Below are 18,441 nucleotides of genomic sequence, written 5' to 3'. Positions count from 1 at the left end.
ACAATTTCTAAATGACAGTTCTGTGTTAGGTCAGTGGCTTGCACCTTTTGATGCCAAGTTTCACTTGTATCCCTCTCACCTTTTGACTTCTCCCTGAACATCTGCTGCTGCATCACCTCTTGGTCACTGTCCAAGTGCCTCCAGGAGTCCCAGCCTGCTCTCTGGGGTCCCTGCCAACTCCTTCTCTCCCTTTTCCCTAACCCTGGGTTGGGGTTACTTTCTCCTTGACCCTGCAGTGCTTTGTAGCTCTTTTTTTAAGACAGTTGTACAAGGAGAGATGTGGCACACCTCACCTGCTGGTAACCTGTACTCTAAAATGCTCTTTAGGTAGTACCTTCAAATGTGAGACACAACAGAAGAGTTGAGAACCTTTGAAACAAGGAGTAACAGAAGATTTATTATGTTACAGGCTTGTTTAAAGGCTGGAGGGTTCACAGTACAATTTATTGTTCTTTTCAGGAACTACTATTTTTCCACATGCATTCAGTTTTGTTCTGCTGAGACACAATTTGTCTTCTCTGTGAGCTGACTGTTTGCTATCAATGCCCACTCACCAGGATTTTCATAGGCTAATACTAAGAATATTTTGTACCATATTTCCTCCTCACTCCTCGAGCTCTGGCCTCTCCCTGAGGAAAGGACGACGCTGAGGTATGAAAAGATCAAGTGCAGAGTAATTAAGTTATTTGTCTTCACATCTCCTAGCTGTTACACAATCAAATAGTGTATTTTTAGAGGAGAGCTGGTTAATTGCTGTTAATATTATCATCATTTCAGGATGATTAGGAGGTGGTGATTGAGTAAGTAATAGCGGTAGTAGGATGTAAAAAAGCAGTAGTAAAGGATGCAATCAAAACACCCAGAGAGTTCATAGGGTACATAAGTAGGAAGTGTATTTCACTATTGCCCTGCAGTTTCCCTTTTCAGCATTAGCACTAGCAGGGAGAAACCTGGGAGTGGTAACAGTGCTATGGGTTGTGTAAACAAGAAAACATTTTTTCTCCTATTTGAGAAAGAAGAGGTTTTCACACAACTGCTTGTGCACATGATTGCAAAAGCACTTCCCTCACTGGGAATGAAGTGTTCACCCTCCACACTGAACTTCATCACTTTATCTCAAAGTTACTGTGAGATGAGGGTCTATGGTGACACAGGATCTCCAGGCAGGTGCAAAGGAGAGCCCCTTCATTGTAAAAACCCAGCTTTTTTAAGTAGTTAGCCTGCTATCAGTGCTATACTCTTAAGTCATAACAAACATAATTCAACTAACCACCATAAACTACAAAGTGAATACACAATGGTTGCATCACTTGGTTTTTTACCTCTAATTCAGCTGAGTCACTTCCTATAGTCCTTTTCTGCTTAACCTAAGTAGCAGCTTTGAGCCATGATTTTACAAGGCCTTCCCTTTGTAAGGTTTTACTTAAATGCAACAGGTTGCTCATTGAATCAAGGAGTCCTCTTGTCTCAAGCTCAACAGAGACATAATAATCACATGTTCCTATACCCATAAGTATAGAGTTAAGCAAAAAAGAGTTCTTGTTTGACATCAAGCAGAATGGACAAGTCCACACATAACATAATTTAAGCTTCCTGTGCTCAGATACTGTTTAAAACCAGTCTTCAAAGACTTTTTTTTCTTTTCTTCAAGAGCATTAACTACTCCCAGTCAACTCCCTCTATGCTGGTTGTAGATCAGGTGGTGATTGGGGTGGGGCTGTGCCCAATCATCCCCAACTGGCTCCAGCTGTGCAGCACAGGTGAGCAGCATTGACTGGAACGGCACAGAGGGCACACAGGTGCACTGCATCAGCAGCAGGGCATAAAAGGCTGGGCTGGAGGGCAAGGAGGGCAGGTGCACGTAGGCTTCTGCAGTGGGATGGTGTTACTCTGTGCAGGGAGATGCTTGAAGCCTTCTGATGAGGTATGGGGTTATTCTGTATGGGAAAGCGCTTAAAGTCTTCTGAAATTGTATGTAATGCTCTCTATATTAAGGCTGTCTCAACTGGAATAGTTGGTAGTTTATTGTAAGGCTCTTTCTAAGAGTGAACCTTTAAGGGACTTCTAGATGAGCACAAGTGACTAAAACTCACTGTAAAATACAGTGAGTTGTTTGTACTGTGGTCTTCACATCAGGACAGAGAAAAAGTGAGAGCAAAAAGAGCCAGGATATTTTGCCTTAGCACCCTTCTGGGGGTTGGTACAAAAAGAGTGAAAAATGCTGTGTCCAGTGAGGTAGAGGAGAAATATCTACAGAACCAGAAATATACTGGAAGTACTTTTTGTGAAATGGGCTATTTGATCATGTACATTTTAGTTCTATACCTCAACAGACACATGTTGGTATTTGACCTGGGCTAAGATGATTTTTTTCAAGGGATGTAGTTCTGGTGAGTTCTCAGCACCTGGGATCTTTCCCCTGCAATTCTCCTCCTCAGGTACTGACACAGCATTATTCTTTATCAAATCAGAGCTAACACTTCCACAGTGAAAGAAATATAATTGCAAACCAGCTGAAAATTAATGTTATAGTCTTACAATCCATGTCACCATCCTGATGACATTTGTAGTACAATATTATAATGATGTGGGAGGAGGAATAATTTTAATGGTTGACCTTGGCATTCAAATAACATCTAATAGCTGCAGTTTTGCTCAGAAGATGTGTGTCAATGTTCAGTTTCTAGATGTGGATTTGGAATGGCTGAATTTAGTGCCTGCATGGAAGATTTGGGTTTGTTCATCTGATGGGGAAAATAGAATTTAAAAAGGTAGGAATTTCTGCTCCAGCTGCATTTAGCAACGGAACTGAAAGCTCCCAGCTTGAAAGTGAGATGCTTCCACTCTCTCTAATGTTAAAATGAGAAAGGAAAAGGATTATGAACCCTTACTGTTGAATTCAATAAACAGAACAAGGGAAGTCTGTCCTTGCAGAAAATAGAATTGTAAATCAATGAGAGAGTGATTAAGTGCAGAAGGAACAGAGCCCTCAGTAGGGTTTGCACTAACCATGGAAGTTTAGTAGCACACTCTCCCATCTCAAACACAACTGGGGTTTAGTTAAACAATATCTGGCCTAATGCCATCAATAAAAATGGCAAGTCATGCTCAAAACACTCACAGAGCAGCCAACTTTCATTTTCCAGCAGGAAAAGTCAAGGCACAGTAATGGAGAAATTATTCTCAAGGAATTGCTATGTCACACAGGTCAGGTAGGTCTTGTTTTTAACTTAGCACATCGTGCTGGTCTCTAAATAGACCAGTGGGATGCCTTAGCACAGTGAATCCTTTCAAGGTCCTAATGAGGTGTAGTCAAAGACCTTGGACAAAACCCGGGGACTCCCAAAGGCAGCTCTGCATATGCCAGCCTGACTAAGGAAGCAAACATACAGCAAGAAGGACTGAAATGTCCACACCAAGAACAAAATATTGCTCATTCTGAGCTGGTTTTGCAACTTCCATGACATTTAGACGTGTGGCTTCAGCAGAGAGCTGTCTGGGAAAGGCTGATGAAATGTTCTCTATATCTGATGCATGTTAAAGCCAGCACACGTAGCAATTAGTTTACTCCTGTTTCCGGTGGAATGCTTTGTGGGCAGGAGTAGACCAGAAATAAACTTGTCAGAAAATACCAACATTTCCTTTGCAGTCTAAGAGGTGGCTCTACAAAATGTCTGTCTCAGCTGCCACCTAAACTGTTGGCATGTTTCTGCTTTGGTTTTTATTCGGGGTGCACATCCTATTCTGAAAGGCCACTGTGAGGGAGAAAAATCAGCTCAGGATGTGTAATTTGTGAATGCATCCAAGAAATCAAGAATGCCACTGCAATGGAGAGAGCAAATGAAGGGTAGAGTGATGATCACATGAAAGAAAATATCATTTCTTACCCAGACATGATGTCATATTCTCTCGTGATACAGGGACGAGCTGGGGAAATGCAAAATAACTGTAGCTATGAGGGCTTGAGAATTCCCTAAGGATGGCTGGGAATAGATTTGTGTGATTAGTCATCTCCATGTTTGGTTCAGTGTCAGGTTTTACTCCAAGGCTAAGGTCAATAAGTGAAAGGCAAGGAACAGAGAGAATGAAGAAGGCAAAGACAGCAGTCAGAGAAGGAGCTTTAGCTGAGAATGGGGAGCTGGTGAAACACCCCTCTGGATGGTGGTGGGGATGGAGCACAAGCTACACCTGGGACACCTCCTAAGTATTTTGGGTTTTGGTTTGAGTTTGTTTTTGTTTGTTTGTTTTTATTTATTGGGATGTTTTTGTTTGGTTGGTTTTGGTTTTTTGGGGTTTGGTTGATTGTTGTTACGGGTTTTTTGCTTTTGTTTTTTTTCTGTCTGGTGTGGTGACATCTATTTAATAATAACCTGGAAATTAAGGATACACCTTCTATCACCTTTTCTTTCTGAAACTAAGCTACCCTTTCCATCATTGCATATTCTCTCACCCTTTTGAAAGAGAGCATATTAAGAATGCAGAGGAACACAGATGTGGAAGCAAAATATTGACAGGGAATACAGAAACATTTCAGATATTGTCTTACATTTTTTCACTGGGAAGCTTTGCTTATTCCTCTATAAATCTCCATTATTACTTTTTTTAAGCTTCATTGCTAACCAATGACAAAAAATTTGTCTTATATGTCCCACCATTACACATTCCATTGACATAGGGAGTGAGTGGCATTATCTGGAAAGGAGAGCTCACCGTCTAGGTGATTTCAGCCAATCAGAGATGATGATATTGTATTACCAGTTTCATAATATAAATGAAAAAGATGGCCTTCATTTTGATGAAAGCTGTAAAGTAGCTATTGTGCTTGTTTTGTATTGCAAGGCCCAAATGTATTATTTATGCAATTTTCCTTTTGAAAGGAAAAACTGAAAGAGACTATTTCATTTTACAGCATTCAGTCAGAGCTATTGTCTCATGAATGTGAACATTCCTGCATTTTATCAGCTCCCAATGTAGAAGGCAACTCACAGATCACACATAGAAAGGATTTTTCAAAGTTTGAAAACTGCCTTTTAAAAAAGCTAGACCCTAATGACTGGAGATATTATTTGTGCGTGCCTGTAGGCTGAATCAACACTTGGCCTATCAGGATGTACACAGAGCAGCTTCTCTTTCAAGGTCTTAAACAGCTTTGATTGAATCTTCGTGCACCTTAAATTGATAATGCAAGCAGCCTGTAATACACAATATTCATAACAATGGAACACATCTTCATTTGTAAATACACACTTTTGTGCCAAGTTAGCACATATTCAGGGATCTCTGAGCCACTCACAGACGTGACAGCAGCCTGGTGTTGTTTCTCTGCTGTGATAAATATTGCCACTGTTCTGGAGGTGGGGAAACTGAGGCAGGTGCGCGTTAAAAGATTTGTTTGGGGTTGTAAGGGCAGTGCTGATAGTGTGGAAAAGGTTGTTGGCATCAGCCCATTAGGCATTCTGTGACACATGGAGTCACTCCCTTGGACCTGGTGGTACTTATGTCTATGGAGAAAACACTTATTGTAGAGAGATGTTGAGATTTTTGCCTGTCCTTGACACCAGTAGAAATTAGATGTTTGCTTTTGAACAAAGAGATTGGTTACTCTTTGGTAGAGAGACGCATTAAAGCTTAAATTGATATTCAACCTCTTCCCCTATGTACCTAATTAAAGGGTCACTTCTGAGATACATCTTTTCTTGCCTGTTTTTTTTTTTTTTTATTTTTCCCCTAAAAAACTATCTACTTTTAGTGCAATGCCTCTGAAACTTGCCATTAAAAAAAAAGAACAAAAACCCCTCTGTTTTTTTAATTCAACTTTTGTTGGACATGTTATATTTTTCACTGTTTTTCCTTGTTTTCTGAGATAGTGTACGAGTGCATATATACAGAAAATACATTTAAATGTTAGTTTACCTGTTGCCCTATCATGAAACAATAAATTAGTGGAACCATTCATATCTCCAATGAAGTCACACAATTAATTTCTGATAGGGGCTCACAGTGGATAATATTCCTGAGGGTTAAATAAAGGTGATTGCAATTTAATAACAAATCAGAAAATAGGTTTACATTTACTGTTTTCATATACCCATAGATATTGTCTCTGGGATGACCTAAGTGCAGCCTTTCAGTACCTGGAGGGAGCTTACAAGAAAGATGGAGACACTTGACAAGGTCCTGTAGTGACAGGACAAGGGGGAATGGCTTAAAACTGAAAGAGGGAAGGTTTAGCTTGGTGTTAGGAACAAATTCATTACTCTGAGGATGGTTAGGCACTGGTACAAGTGTCCAGAGAAGCTGTGGATGTCCCATGCCTGGAAGTGTCCAAGGCCAGGCTGAATGGGGCTCTGAGCAACCTGGGATAGTGGAAGATGTTCCTGTCCATGGCAGGGGGTTGGAACAAGATGATATTTAGGGTTCCTTCTAACCCAAACCATCCTATGATTCTCCAATTCTTTGATGTTCCTCACCACTAGTGGAAGAAATAAATTATTTCTGTGGATGTTCCTGGCTAAAGTCTATCAATATAACCAAAACCAAATACGTGGTAAATTTTATTTTAGCTGGATGTAGAGTTACCGCAGTTTAGAACAAAAGTCCCTGTATCTATCCATGTTAGGAGACACCACCAGCAGCAACACTGCAGTCTTTGCCACGTTTGCAAGTCTCCCCATCCATTGCTTTCTTCTCTACATTCCCAGACATATTTGGCTTCCCAGGAGTGTAAGCTGATATGTTGTATTTAGAAATACTTAAGGGCCTGTAACCATAACATACAATAACAATACTTAACAGATAACATATGCAATAGCAAAAATCAAATAAAACAACATTACCCTGAAATATGGGGTTAATTCTGTGCAGATCTGGTAGAGACATGAAAATGAATACTTTTCATGAAATCAAATGGAAAAAAAATAATGCAGAAGAAAAATTCTGGTTCACTGATTGTAGTTGTGCTAATGTTAGATTACAGTTATCTGTCAGCTCTAAGTACTGGCACTCAATACTCTGGATACTTTTCTTAACTGTCTCAGTTCGTATTTAAAGCTTGCTTTTGGTGACATTCTTGCCATGGGAATTCACTTGCTCACATATCCTCAAAGTGAACACACAGTGAGTGATAATGCAGGGAATCTGATCTTTTCAGAAGTTCAGATAAATGTGTACCTGTTCTTTTCTTATGATTCACCTTAATTCATCTATTAGTGACAGCAAAAAGAAATCTACTGTTTCCATGCCTGTGTCTCAAGCAATGATGGGAAATACAGGACCTAGGAACTGGAATTACCCTGATTGAACAGCCTTTCCTAAACTGCAGTGTATTTTTATCTCCTGAATTAAAGAAATCAAATATTTAGCTTTTTTCCTCAGGTATTTCTTGCTATTTCAGGGTTAGCGTGCCACTGAAATGATTACAAGACTTTTACTCTGGGTGCTGGACAAAAAGATATACTGGAAAATAAAACTGTTGGCATACAGAGTAAATTGCTGGGGACTAGCAATTTAGCAACAGATTTGGGCAACAGGTATTGCTCTCTAGCCAACATTCCTGTCATTGTCTGAGGCAGATGGCTTCAATTTTATACACAGTTTTTCAGTCTGTAAAAGAGAGATCGTATATTTATTCATCAAAACAAAACCAAATGAACAAAAAGCCCACAATGCAACTTTTTATGTGCCCGGTCAGTGAAATAGGTTTGGAAGAAAAATTGTTTTATTTGGGAAATAAGTCTCCATTATTCATTTGAATATGAAAGCTAGAACTGCCTAAAAAATGAGGACAGGTTCCTTCTCATAAAACATCTTTTCCTTCATACTGAGAAATGTAGCAAGGAACATGGAATTCTTCTTAATCAAACCTTCAGCTGTTAGTTTAGGAAACAGATTAATTTAATACCAAAAAATGATCAGTAAAAGTTGTCATGCTACTCCATCTGGGTTCTGTGCCATTTGCCAGTATGGAAAACTGTCCCCTTTTCCTCCTACATTTTTTTAATTCTTCATTTATTTCTTCTGAGGTGCTCAAATTTCCAATTTTACCCTTCCCCTGCTTCACTTCTCAATCTCCACACCTCTGATAATACATAATAGAGTAAGAGAGCAAGGTGGCAGTATGTTTTTGTCTTTCAGCCTGCAGCTGAAAAAGGTGAGTGGGTGTTGCACACCCTGTCAGAGGTGGCTCAGCTCTGTGTAGATGGAAAACTCTGTAGGGCCAGTGCTGAGGTGGCTGATATTCAGCTGCAGGACCCCAGACATTTAGGATGGCCAATGGTAAAAGAAGCCTCAATATCTCCGTTGTAAAAGCCCTTGCAAAAAGGCAACACCCCAGATGGATCTTGAGGTTGAAGCAATGTTGTTCATGGGTTGAGGAAGTGTAGAGTCCAGTCTTTCTGCCTTTGATAAGAAAGAAATTCCTTCCACTGGAACTAAATCCTGAAAAAGAGCTGCAGGATAAATTCTAGGTGGAATGACAGAGACATCTCTTCTTGGGAAGTTAATATATTTACTTAAGACCTGGCAACAGCTTAGCTCCAGACATACTGTTGCTTCTCTGTGAGGGTAACTCTGACATCCCAGTGAGAAAGTTTACTTCCTTCACACCTGGTCTCGTGTGCCATTAAACCATCACAGCAGCTGCTGAATTATTCATCCTTTTCCAGCGGACAAAACTAGTATTCCAACCAACACCCTCCTTGCCCAAGAGGAAAAAGCAGTTTGAGGGAGAGAATGCATTACAAAATCTGCAGTACAAAAGTTTACATCATTAAGCATTTGCGGTTTACATAGAGAGCAGTGGCATGCAACAGCAGGCACGTCCCTAAGCGATTTTTCTGCAATCAGAATTTCATTCATTACCCAATTTTCATGCAAGTCCCCTGGCATTTGAAATATGGTTCAACGTAGGTTTCCCAAGGGCTCTCCCCCTCCCATAATAACTGATTTGCAGTGTCCAAAGACAGATCTAAATATCTTTGGCTCAAACTACTTAAGGCCTGCAGAGCAGGATCCTCTGTCATCCTCATCACATCTCACACCTACAGAACAGATAACAGATTAATATCTGGCCTCCAACATTTCATCAGTGTCTCCAGCTAAGGCATCTTGCATTATTTTATCTGGGGGCAGCAGGGGAAGAACAGGAGGAGGTGAATGAAAATGTATTTGCACTTTACAGGAGAATGAGGGTGTGGATGGCAAAGATAGGGAAAGGGGAAATGAGAGGAGGCTTCTTTTGGTATTACAGGAAAAGGAACAGAGCTAGTCCTGGCAAAGTTCTCTGCTCTGATTATGTATCCACTTTTATTCAATCACTGGGTTGCTCTGTGTCTGACACTTGGTCAATAGTGCAATCTACCACTGATCAGAATAAAACAGCCATCCTAGAATACTTTGGAATTTCATTAGTTTCTTTCCAATGTTGTCTTTATAACTAGGTGATTACTTGGAAACACAAACTTACTGCATGGTTCCATGCTTTTTCACATAAAGAGCCTGAGACTCTAAACAGTGATATAATTTCAACAATTTCCCTTTTGTGAAAAAGACTTAAGATAATCAAAGCCACAGATGGATTCCTCATCTCAAAATTAGATCTGCTCTTCCCAGGTTAGAAATTTTGGAGTCTATGTTTTGGTTATCACCTGAATGACCTTCTAGTCTAAATCCATTTTCAAAAGCTTTTTAAAAACCCCACATTATTTATAATTCTTACTCTTCAATTCCTGTAAATGTATCAATTAACATAAATTCCTTCCATGATTTTCTACAACAAACTGGCTGTAATTTTTCTAGTCTTCTCTTTCAATATCAATTTCATAGTTTTGAAGTAAATGGAAACAAAACAGGAGACTGACTACTGCTTAGGTTCATGGGAATTAGACACTAGTGGCAATCACTGGTGGCAATATAAGCACCTTTCAAACTTTTTCTTTGGCTTTAAAGAACAGCAGACACCACATTTTTACTCTTGTGGGATGTTTGGTAGCAGATTTGTGCTGTCCTAATCTACTGGCACTTTTACAGAATTGGGATTAAAAAGACAGTGGTGGTGTTACATGATGATGATTGTGGAAAGCTGCTGTCTGTTCCCAGGATAACTGAACCAGAATGTGTAATTAATTCTTTTACTGAGCTGCTTTGTTTTTGTTGTTGTTTTTTATGGTTACTTCCTTTTTCTGGCACCCTTTTAGCTCAATGTCTGACCTGGGTTGCATCATGCTCTGCAGGATTCATCCTGAGTCCCTACTGACAGCCTCCCACTGGAAAGTTTTTTCCAAGATAAGGTGAAAACAATCTGTTCTGCCCGGAGGCTGATCCAGGGCAAGGAGTGGTCCTGCTTTGAAAGGTTGTCTGAAAGGGCATGTTTGCACCCAACTCTGAGATCGAATCCAAAGTAAACCTGATTTCTCTCTAGGAAAAGGCTGAGGCAATCCTGTCAAGCCCTCTCTAGTTTAATGTAATCTATAAGCATCTTTCTTAAAGTGAGTCTGTCTACTGAACCACCCCTCTTCTATCTTGGCTGTCCCCTAGGACAAAAACAAGGGTCACCTTTGGCTCAGCCCATTCTCCAGGCTCTGAGCCAGCCAGGAGATTTGACTAAAAAATAACATGAAAGGATCATCCAGCAATCCCCTGAAATAATAATTTCCTTCTGCTGTTACCCTCAACCTATTGTGCCATGAATCTATGCATCATGTAACCTATTAAATCCATATTCTGTATTTTTTCCTCTAAAGCATAATTTCATCCTTAATTTTTGAAGCACTGTTCACTCATCTGTTTTATTTGTTTCCTGTTCAACAGCCCCTGTTTCACATAATTCTATTTCTCTATTGTCTTAGAATTCCTACTCGGCCTCTGATGTTTTCACAGCCTTGGCTTCTCCCCTTGTGACAATCTTACCTTTCATTCTCCTAGCCTTCTTCATGGTCCAGAGGAGCTTTTATCTCTCCAGTTTTTGCCTGTAGAATAAATCTCTTATGAAGTCTTTTGTAGTTCCTTTCTCATTTGCTCTTTTAATCTCTTTAGTTGTTTTAGTTTCCATCTGCATCAATCTTTCCTTCATGTCCTCCTTGTCTGGGTGCTTCCTTCAGTCCCACCTGCCTTTTCCAGCTCTGTCTTCCACATTTGGCACTTTTCTCTGCATTTCTCTTACAATTCACTAATGTTTAGTAACTTGAAGCTGCACATTCAAGTGTTTTTTAAGGAAAAGACCACTTAAAACATGGGTGACATGGCACATCTTCAAGTGTGATTGAGACATAAAAAGCTGTGGAAGGTGTAGTATTCTTCTGCACCAATAGATGAAGAAGAAAGTCCATGAAAAGAAGTAGGGAGGAAGGGCAGTGACCTTTAAAATCCACTTTGAGTTGTTTATTTGTTTGGGTGTTTGGTCTTTTACCGTTCTCTCATTAAAATACATTGAAATTAAAGTACAAAGCATAAAAAGGCACCTAATTAATAGCAAGATCAGGCTAATCTCTCTCCTTAGGTGAGTTCTTCTAGAACAGCTGTGCTGGAGGAGGCTCTGTGCAGGGTCAGGTGGTTGGTCTTCAGCACAGCTGCTGGGCTGTGTCTGTCAGCTGGAACACCCTCTCTGGTTTGCTCCTCATGTTGTTTACAAAATGCAGCAACAGAACATCTTTTGTCCTTGCCAGCAGATGCAGTTGTTTAAGCAGATTATTACATATTTTTTTTGGGTATGAATTCAATAACTGGGATGTAGGAAGCTAACCACAAACCCTTCCCTGAGTATGTGGAGGTAGCATTATTCTCATCTGTAATCTATTAAAATCTATCAATATATGGGTTTTTTGCCCTTCAGTAGACCTAAGATTTATAATGAGCAACATCTTAGTTGATCCTACTTCTAACCCTCATCTTGTAAAGGAAAGAATTTTCATGAGTTGGCATCCCCTTGTATCTTTTTTTTTTTTTTTAACAAAGTCTGTCATACCTTTGCTTGAAAAGAATCCTGCATAAAGACTGAAATGCGGGTCCTCTGGGCTAAACAAAATTGCTCTTCCATGGAGTGGTTATCTGCAGCATTTCTCACATAAAACCCTTCTAGACACTGGGGTGGGTTTATAAGGAACTTAGGGATAGTGGGAGGTTCCTACAACGGGCTGGCTCCAGAGGAGTAGATGTGCATATCAGTCAGTGGGCAAGGAATTCATCCTTTCATGATCTGCTTGAAGCAGCTCAAGATGATGAAACAGCAGAAACTTCTGCCTTTTTTCCTGCTTCCAAGGGTAGTTCAAGTCATCAATCAGCCCAAGTCTGTAAAAGCAAATATACATATGCCTGGGCTCATTTGACCTCTTCTCTCACTCATAAAACCACCTATATTGATTATGATCTGTTCCTTGTTTAAGAGCAGCTTTGGGCAGCTCTAATGAAGGAAAGGTTGTTTTAAGCATGAATGGTTACATTGGAATTGGCTTTTTTTTTCTTCCTTTTTTGCTTTTCTTTTTCAGTAAAACACTGCATAGCAACACATTTATGCAGAAATATAGAACTATTACAGGTATTAAATGTAAATAAGTTGATGCTGCTATCAAGCTAATGGACAAACCAATTACTATGTTGTCTGCAAAACTTACATATCATAAAGAAACAGAAGAGAGAACTGTGTATTTTGCTTTACTGTCATTTCTGTGCTAAACCAATGTGTTTTGTTTGGACTGTGAATAACATAGGCTGCTATTTAGTAAATTTTCCTCCTAGATTGCATTCATTTTATTTTTTATGTTTAATTTTTTTGCATAATTCTTTATAGAACAAATCTGAATCATCAATATCTGTAGCAGGAAACTACTGCAATTTGAAAACTGGTGGGGTTTTTTGGTTCTGATTAAACTGAGATAGCCATATATTCACCCACAGAAAAAGTATTATATGCATGGTGAGGATCCTCTGAGAAATTACTTCCATGTGTTTTCAATAGATTTATTACTTTTTTTTATTATGGTGGTATTTTCCTCTCTTTGGTGCTGGTAGTGATTTCAGAAAAGCAAAATAAAAACAAAAAATTGTGTAAATATTAGGCTTTGCTGAAGTTTATAGACTGAATCTAAAGTAAATGCTGGTGTTATAAAAAAAAAGAAATATAAGGTTTGATCTTTAAAGATAAGACGGGCACTTCACCTATAGCTCTTTCAACAGAAGACCGTGATGAGGTGATCCATAGCTATCAACCTAAAGTGTGAAGCTGTTATTTGTGGGGGGAGTATTTTGTAATTTTCCAGGTCTGTTTGACTACAGGAAGACTATAAAGGGTAATTGCTGATAATGTTATTTTTTAAAGAATGGAGTTAGATATGGCTTTAGAGTATTGCTTGATTTCTCTGTGATCCATCAATCTAATACTGTTTACTTGTAACTAAATTCAGCCAAGTTTATGAAGATAAAGAAATGTTTTTCAAATGCTAAGATATGAAATTAGGTAGTGCCACACAGTGAAAGACATGGAATAAAGGCTTAGATTATTTTCATAAAGAGTGAAAATACAGGCAAGTGATTGTTTGATACACAGAGTTGTGCAACAGCTCACTCTGCAAAAATTCAAAATATTATTGACAGGGATATAACTCCAGACTTCAGGGCAGGTGTTAAGGCTTTTAACTTCTTCAGCAAAAGACAAAATGAGTCTTCAATAAAAGAAATTCAGTAGCAACATTACTATCTAGCATAAGAAAATGAATGCTAGTATTTCAGCTGTATCATCCCTACTCCAATAGCTGACTGCCCAAAAGCCTGTCTGAAGAACACCTCAAGAAAAAAACTCGTTAAATACTGTTTTTCCTCTAGAATATTCTGCTTTCTGCAAGGAATACAAAAATGTAAACGAGTACATGGACTATATTGAAGAATAGGGACTGTGTTATTAGCTGAACCTGTAACCAGACAACAGATAAAGGGAACCTCCTGCAGTAAATGCACCCCTCCACTGTCTCCTTGTCTGTTGAAATCTGAGAGAGGAACAGCATGTTAAAAAAAACAGGGTAAAATGTTTTATCATATACAACAGCTTATGATGGACAAGTAATAGAGTAGGAAAATTATATTAAATAGCAACCCCGTTAAAAAGTTTGAAATTACCTGAGTAACTTTGCTTTTCTCTGTCCCTTGATCGAAGATGCTGTTACAAATTGAGATATATGAACCAATATGAACTTTGGTAGCTCCTTTTTTTCCCCTTTCTCTCCCAGCTAATAGATATTAAATTTTGTATTGAGCATTCAAAATTATTTTCAGCCATGAGGCTGGGAGGCCATCCCACCCTACTGAGGTCAATTGGATTAAAATGTACAGAAAGTAGGAAATATATAATATTTTCCCCTGCCTTTGTGGGGCTCTCAAACTATTTTACCTCCTTAGACTCAAGAGTAGAAAGTCTGTAAAGAAATCAATTATTAATTTCTGATTTGTATCAGCACCAGAACTCTTTACCAAAGGAGGAGCATTTCTTCCAAGCTTTTGGATGTTTTCTTCCTTATATCAAATTCTGACCCTTTGGTAAGGTGTCTTTTCACTCACAGATTTGCTGGCTTTCATAAACCCACAGCCTTTACTTTTAATTGGTGCAGGAATTCAGTTTGGGAAGCTTGGTGGTCAGGTTATAATCAGAACTGCATCTAACAGAGTGCTGACAAAATAAAATAAAGCAAAAAGAAAAAAATCCAGTATGTAGAAAAACATGCTTTCTGGATGAATTTGGGTGGAGCTGTAGTTTTAAATGTGGTCTTCCTGCCCCCATTTTCACAAATCTCCATGTGTCAGAGAAGCAAGAGATGAAGGGAAAGGTGGTAGCCAACTGTTATAAATGCTTGCTGCTTGTTCTAGGAGAGTCACAGTAGCATTGTAGGAAACTCCTTTTGACCTGGCTTGTTGGCTGGTATCAAAACTCTGTGTAAAAGTGCTGATGGTTTGATATTAAGTCATTAGAGCATGTGAGACTAGCTTTGGGAATGAAGGAGAAGACAAGGGCTCATCAGAAGGACCTTTGAAGTTGTCCAGAATGGGAAGAAACTGACTCTTTTCTTATTTTTTAAAATAATATTATTTTCTTTGCATAATCAATGTCCTCTAATTCAGTCTATATGAGCTGTGGCTTGGAACTGCTTGGGAAAACAGCTTGCTTATAAATAGAAAATTAGATCAAGTCCTACGCCATGTATATCCCAACACCACAGTCGTTTCCTGGCATTGATAGTTTATGAACGTGTAAACACAGGTTTCTGCCAAAGCTGCCACATGTGATGAACCAAGGTACAATTTAAATGTTATCCAAGAAGGTAACTCTGATCTAATGACCATGATCATGACCAATATGACTGTGAATCCAGTTATTTGTCCTCATATTCATGAATTGGAAATCACACTTTGCATATATCAAGTACCAGAACACAGAAAAAATGGAGTTTTCAATGGTTCTTGAAAGATTTTGGTGGGAGGAAGAGTACAAACCAGAGTAGTCTAAAGCAATCTTCTTGATAAGTCTTCTCTTAGCTGGCTAAGAGGAAAGAAGTGGGCTGAGACTTAATGTAAGAAAAACCACGAAGTGGTGAATAAGGTCTGGTCCAGACGTGCAGGCCAGACTTTTCCCATCCCAGAGAAAGTGTGGTGAGGATCATTAGACAAGATACATCCTAAATATCCTTCCCAAGAGAGGCAATAAGTATCCTGGGCCCTCTGGTTCCAGATTAATTCAGTGGTAAAAAATTGTCATTTCTTATAGAGGAGGATGAGTTTCAGTGTTGCTGAATTCTTATGAAAGAGTCCTGGGGATTATAGAGGAGCATCCTCTCAGGCTACGGGAGCACTGTTTTCCAGATAGAAGTCACCGCAAAAGCAGTTCTTTTCACAGAAAAATGACCTTGCTTCCTTCATGGAGGAAAGTGCTTTCTTGTCTCTGTCCCTGCCTTTCAAAAACCATTCAAGTTTATGCCCATGCATATCTCTACCTCTGAACTCCGCACTATTGGAGTTATTTTCCCTTGACAAGATGATGGAGCACACAGACACCCATATTTACCAGACAGATGCCATGTCAAAAACAGTGTTTGATTTTGCTGTTGCCATTTGGCTCCTCTCTGAGCATTTCCAAGATCTTGCCAGGTTCTTAAATCCATGCAACCAAAACTCTTGTTTTCTGTATTGCCCTTCACATTTACACAAAATGGCTTGAATTGTGAAAATTAATATTTGATTATTTTAATTATGAATATGTGTGTATTTCTTTAATTCATGTGTAAATTGAGTTATCAGAACATGTGTTATTTTATCTCTACTATTACCTAAATATATCAAAAGTACAAACAAAGCTCAAAGGAATTTTCCTGGCAAACTCAACCACAGGGTGTCCATGTGTTCCACTGTCCTAACAAATATTAGAGCACTGATGTGAGTGAGAACAGATCAGTGATGCTTCAGTAATCACTATTTTTAATGAAAGTATTACCTTTTTCTTTCCTTCACTCTCTCAGTACAAGTAACTGATCAATTTCCTCCTGAACAGATGTTTATTAGCCTGATTTAAAATATATTAACATAGTGTTTTAAAAGGGCCGACATTTTAAGGCATGTTAATTTCATGTTTACATTTTGCACACATCTGGGTGAGACCACTATAGCTGACACTGATTACTGTATGTTTTACTCTTCAGCAAAAAGAAAATAAGGAATAGTAAGAATACAGCCCAAAACCCATCTAATTGCATTATAAATTTTGCTAGATATTCAGTTTCTGTTCTGATTCTGAGTGCATCAATGAGTATTGCGACACAGCTCATTCATAGTCTACTTTCAAAATTATTACACTTTTTAAAAATATTACTTTAAAAAGTACTTTTAAAAATACTGCTGCTATTGAATCATCTCAATCCTTCTACAGCGAGGAGAAAGAGGAGCTTCATAGGGTCCAAACGTTACTTGACTGGCAAATATTTTACACCTTCCTTTGTGAACTCTGTCAAATTCCCAGTGCTTTTTCAGGATTTGTTCCTCACTCCTGCTCAGCCTGGGTGTTTTCTTCCCACTGCTTTTCCTCATGTATTAGGGTACAGCCAGGGACAGCAATATGACATATTGCAGATAACATCCTAACATATTAAATAAGGATGTTCAAACATAGTGACAGATCCTGTTGTATGATGATACATCAGGGCAGCTCAAAGATAAGAATTTTAATATATTCTATTATGGAATCACTTAAGCTGACTAAGTGATAGCTGTGGGGGAATGGAATAGTGTGTAGCTTCCAGAAAGGGTTAAGAGACCAGAAATGGGAAAGAAATACCTGGGTGCTACAGGGAGACAGAGGTAGGAGTAAGAAAAAATTTTAAATCTTCATCTCTTTGAGTAATACATGATACAGCAAATGTAATTTTTTCTTACATGGAGGATGAGATGTCTGTCCTCAACATGTGTGACCTGCAAAGGGAATCTGTCTGAACTGACCCCAGCCACAACTTTTCTGTGATTTCTCTGAGTGTAGGCTATGAAGACCTGCCATTAGATGATAGAATCAGAATGGTTTGCGTCAGAAGGGGCCTTTACAGGGCACCTAGTTTAACCTCCAACTTTAGCAAGCAGGGCTATCAACTCCATCAGGTTGCTCAGAGCCCTGTCCCACCTGACCTTGAATGTTTCCAGGGATAGAGCATCCACCATTTCTCTGGGCAACAATTTCCAGTGCCTCACTGCCCTCTTTGTCATATCTAGTCTAAATCTACCCTTCTATAATTTAGAACCATTATCCACTGTCCTGTTGCAGCAGGCCCTGTCCCCATCTTCCTTAAAGCCCCCTTTAGGTACTGGAAGGCTGCCCTAAGGTCTCCTCAGAGCTTCTCTTCTGCAGGCTGAACCAGCCCCACCTCTCTCAGCCCATCCTTACAGGAGAGCTGCTCCATCCCTGTGATCAGCTCTGTGGCCTTCTTCTGGATCTGCTCCAACACATCTTTCCTACACTGAGGACCCCAGGGCTGGATGCAGCACTCCATGTGGGATCTCACTAGAGTGCACACAGGGCACAGTCAACCCCCTGGACCTGCTGGCCACCACAGATACTTTGGTGGCCTCAGCCTGCCTCATTTTTCTTAAACCTCTGCATCTCAGTCCTTTTTGTTTCTAAATTTCCTTAGATATCCATCATTGAGAAGGCTATCAACTACTTTAAAATTCTTTTTTTCAGCTGTAAAGTATTTTTCCATTTGATGTTAAATCTTAGCCCTGAGAAGGCACCCACCAGAAATTTGACTTCCAGAATAAGAAAATATCTTTCAGAATTAATGATTAAGTACAACTGAAGATTTTAAGCATGTGAAGACCCTTTCATATTAGGAAAGGGTCTCTTTGCCTTTCTTTGCCTTTCTCTTCTCTTCCACCTAGAACTACAACCCCCTTTGCTTAATGAACTTGAATGGTGAAAAGTATTTA

The sequence above is a fragment of the Agelaius tricolor genome, unplaced genomic scaffold (assembly GCF_023055355.1).
Source record: "Agelaius tricolor isolate 1412-34295 unplaced genomic scaffold, bAgeTri1.0.p SCAF_3, whole genome shotgun sequence".
NCBI lineage: Eukaryota > Metazoa > Chordata > Aves > Passeriformes > Icteridae > Agelaius > Agelaius tricolor.
The sequence above is the reverse complement of the archived record's forward strand: the minus strand, read 5'-3'. Positions refer to the sequence as shown.